Genomic DNA, 4,501 nt, shown 5'->3' with positions numbered 1-4,501 from the left:
GTCAGGAGTGCCAGTGAGGGGAAGGTCAAAGTTGATTTTATCGGGGTAAAAGCTGTCTCAAAGCCAGATGCTACAAATATAGCTGAAGCAGTATGCAGTATAATGGAAAGTGGAGTCAGCACTGATTGGAAGAACAAGCTAGTGGCGATCACCACAGATGGAGCATATGTAATGACAGGAGTAAACAATGGTGTGGTTACAAAACTGCGTGCAGACAGACCAAATGTGCTTGGGATCCACTGCATGGCCCACAAGCTAGAGCTTGCCTTTTCAGACGGAATAAGGAAAAATGTGATGGTCAGGAAAGTTGAGGACCTGTTGAGTGGACTCTACACCTTATATCATAAGAGTGGAGTGAACAGGGCCAGCCTAAAGCAACACTGCAATGAGCTCCACATGAAGGCTTTAATGCCAACCAGAGTAGGTGGAACCCGGGGGCTACCATATTTCTTCAAAGCACTTGACAAGCACATCTCAGGGGATATGCTGGCATTGTACGCCACTTAGAGGAGAAGGTATGTTAATGTATAGCCTACTAAAACCAGCAGGGTAGATGGATTATTTAATGTTTGCTTTCTTTTTCTCTTCATCAGTTTTAAATGCTGTCTGATATAATTCAGTTGTTTTGTTTGTAGTCCCAGGAGGCCACAAACATCAATGCTGTTCTGAGGGCAAAAGCCAAGGGGTTCCTCAAAATAGGCAAGGATGGTGGAGTTCTCTGATTTTGCTGCCTTCTCCATGACACCATCTATCAACTGAGCAGCCTCTCCAAGTCACTGCAGAGGTCAGTGTCAACCCTGGCTGAAGCTCAGAGCTGCCTTTCCTCCACTCAGGCTGTCATAGAAAAGTACAAGTCAAGGTATGTATGATATGTCCTACAATTTAGGATTTGATTTTAGGTTGTGTTGGTGTGTTTTCACCTCAGTATAAACAAAAAGACGCCCATCCATCTATCTCTGCACAACTGTAGACCTGGGCCTAAGCTGAGAGCAGTGCTGGACACAGACACCTATGAGGGAGTCCTCATAAGCCTACTGATGCCGACCAACATGACAAGGCAAAGAATGAGCTAATCGATTCTCTGTGCCGGTGCATCACTGCTAGATTTAGTGACGTGAACAGTGGTGTCCTGCAGGCTATGCGACTGACCAGTTTCCAGTGCTGGCCAGAGGCAGACACAAGTTCAGGTTGGCAATTTAAATGTAATGAACAAATCTTTACGCATTTTATGTTTTAAGACAACTGCTTAACCTTTTATTGTTTTCCCTTTTGTTTTCAGAATTTGGTGATGAAGAGGTAAACAAACTCATTAGTCACTTCCAACCTATTTTACTGTCTGCTGGAGTGGATGTGGGAGTCAGGTGGCTGAGCGGTTAGGGAATCGGGCTAGTCATCTGAAGGTTGCCAGTTCGATTCCCGGCCGTGCCAAATGACGTTGTGTCCTTGGGCAAGGCACTTCACCCTACTTGCCTCGGGGAGAATGTCCCTGTACTTACTGTAAGTCGCTCTGGATAAGAGCGTCTGCTAAATGACTAAATGTAAATGTGGAGTTGATCCCTGATCAATGGACAATTCTCAAGACTGAACTGTACACAGCAGGATTCAGCCAAGGTACTTGGAGAATGAAGTCTGAGAAAAAAAATCTCATACTGATATAGCTTATCAACAGCATTTTGTTTATCAAGAATCAGAGTAAATGTCATTTGTTAAAGGAACAATCCAAATTTGATGCCATCTTTTAATAACTTAAGACGCATTTGAAAATGTATAATGGTTTGCCAGTGCATAATGCATATTGTCTGTCTCACCCTGCTACAGGAACCTTTGAGAAGACCTGGCCTACTGTAAACAGAATGCTGCGCCATCGGTGTCCGGATGTCCTTGATCTTTTTGATGCTCTCCTCACCATCCCTGCAACTACAGCTGACTGTGAAAGAGGGTTCAGTATAATGAAGCAGGTAAAGAGTGACTGGCGCTCACGCCTCAAAGGTGAGACCCTCTCTGACCTCCTTAAAACCCAGTTGTGCTCACCTGACATCAAAGACTTTGATCCAACCAAAGCCATTGACATCTGGCATGCTGACAGTTTGCGCTAACGCAGGCCTGACTTTCTGCGCAAACATGAAACAAAAGCAACAGAAAGTGGCTCAGGTTCTGATAGCACCTCTGAAGAAGAAGAGCTCTTTTTGATTTTTTTCCTTCTTTTTGATTTTTTTCCTTTTGATTTTTTTCCTTCTTTTTGTTTGTATGTTTTTACCTGCTAGTGACTTTACCCATTTCAGTACAAGCTCAAAATAACATTGAACCATCCACACAGGAAATGCAGGATTGTTGCATCCTGCATGTTGTATGATGACATTAACCTGATCACATTCAGGAGATTGATACCATGGATCATCAGTGGCAAACAGGACACGTCATAGAAATTATTGTTGTGATGGAATGTCAGCAGAAACGGTTGACACGTTTGTTGGGACAAGCTAATGATTGTTGCCTAAATGGCATATTGTTGTTATTAGCCATTTACAATAAATCGTGTCCTTACTTAGTCACGTGTTGGTGATTTCACATACCCTGGCATCATACTTCTGTGCTTCATTTTATATGTGTTTTTCATTCCAACAATGTGAATACAATGATCAAATGCATCGAGTGAAACTCATAATTATTCTTATTTTTACCGGAACAAATTTGGCTAGTAGAAATTCTGATTGGTAACTTTCTAAAGTTACCAGCCACATTGGCTGGTGATCAAAAAAGTGAATTTAGAACCCTGCTTATGACCGCGGTAGGCAGCTACTCAGTGCCAGCGAGACCCTACGAATAACACTACAAGCTGTAGATTTATGCACGCCGATCATGTCCCCCATGGTGTTTTTAAATGCACCGTTTGCATAAAACCTCAGTGCGATTAAAAGCTGTAACGTTGGCGTCAGGGCAGCATTTCGGTCTGACTGAAATTGCAAATCGTCGGACAGTTCGTCGACTAGAGAAAAAATCTCAACCCTACTGAAACGAAACCTTTGAATTAACTCCTCATCATTGTATATATCCAGCGGGTTAGTTCTGTCTCGCACTACTCTCTCACGCCTTAAAGCACGTTCATAATACAGTCTATAAATTAGACGCGCCATCGTTATACGTTATACATCGCCGTTTTAGCTGCACTCAACGGTATTGTGAAAATTACTATAGAAACCATCCATCCATCATCTTCCGCTTATCCGGGGGTCGGGTCGCGGGGGCAGCAACCTAAGCAGGGAGGCCCAGACTTTCCTCTCCCCGGCCACTTCCACCAGCTCTTCCTGGGGGACCCCGAGGCGTTCCCAGGCCAGCCGAGAGACATAGTCCCTCCAGCGTGTCCTGGGTCTTCCCCGGGGCCTCTTCCCAGTGGGACGTGCCCAGAACACCTCACCAGGGAGGCGTCCAGGAGGCATCCTTATCAGATGCCCGAGCCACCTCAACTGGCCCCTCTCGACGCGGAGGAGCAGCGGTTCTACTCTGAGCCCCTCCCGGATGACCGAGCTTCTCACCCTATCTCTAAGGGAGAGCCCGGACACCCTGCGGAGAAAACTCATTTCGCCCACTTGTATTCGCGATCTCGTTTTTTCGGTCACTACCCACAGTTCGTGACCATAGGTGAGGGTAGGAACGTAGATCGACTGGTAAATAGAGAGCTTCGCCTTTCGACTCAGCTCCTTCTTCACCACGACGGACCGATGCAGAGCCCGCATCACTGCGGACGCCGCACCGATCCGCCTGTCGATCTTGTGCTCCATCCTTCCTTCACTCGTGAACAAGACCCCGAGATACTTGAACTCCTCCGCTTGGAACAAGATCTCCTCCCCGACCCTGAGGTTGCACTCCACCCTTTTCCGGTCGATAACCATGGCCTCAGATTTGGAGGTGCTGATTCCCATCCCAGCCGCTTCACATTCGGTTGCGAACTGCTCCAGTGAGAGCTGAAGGTCACGGCCCGATGAAGCCAACAGGACCACATCATCTGCAAAAAGCTGCGACCCGATCCTGAGGCCACCAAACCGGACCCCCTCAACGCCCTGGCTGCGCCTAGAAATTCTGTCCATATAAGTTATGAACAGAATCGGTGACAAAGGGCAGCCCTGGCGGAGTCCAACCCTCACCGGGAATAAGTTCGACTTACTAACGGCAATGCGGACCAAACTCTGGCACCGGTCGTACAGGGACCAAACAGCCCCGATCAGGGAGTCCGGTACCCCCCACATGAGCCCCCGAGGGACACGGTCGAACGCCTTTTCCAAATCCACAAAACATGTGTAGACTGGTTGGGCGAACTCCCATGCACCCTCCAGAACCCTGCCGAGGATATAGAGCTGGTCCACAGTTCCACGGCCAGGACGAAAACCACATTGCTCCTCCTGAATCCGAGGTTCGACAATCCTGAATCCGAATCCTCTCCAGAACCCCTGAATAGACTTTCCCAGGGAGGCTGAGGAGTGTGATCCCCCTAAAGTTGGAGCAC

The 4,501-nt window shown here is 47.3% G+C and overlaps 1 long non-coding RNA gene across 1 annotated transcript; it reads left to right on the top strand.

Moving 5' to 3' along the window:
* Nucleotides 1–698: 698 nt before the first annotated feature.
* On the top strand, nucleotides 699–1,324 carry LOC136941082 (uncharacterized). Its single transcript, XR_010876439.1, has 3 exons — nucleotides 699–859; nucleotides 971–1,187; nucleotides 1,280–1,324. It is a non-coding gene; the product is annotated as an uncharacterized lncRNA (long non-coding RNA).
* The last annotated feature ends 3,177 nt before the right edge of the window (nucleotides 1,325–4,501 follow it).

The sequence above is a fragment of the Osmerus mordax genome, chromosome 3, assembly GCF_038355195.1.
Source record: "Osmerus mordax isolate fOsmMor3 chromosome 3, fOsmMor3.pri, whole genome shotgun sequence".
In the NCBI taxonomy this organism is placed as follows: Eukaryota; Metazoa; Chordata; class Actinopteri; order Osmeriformes; family Osmeridae; genus Osmerus; species Osmerus mordax.
Note: the sequence above shows the minus strand (reverse complement) of the source record. Positions and strands in the feature narration are given on the sequence as shown.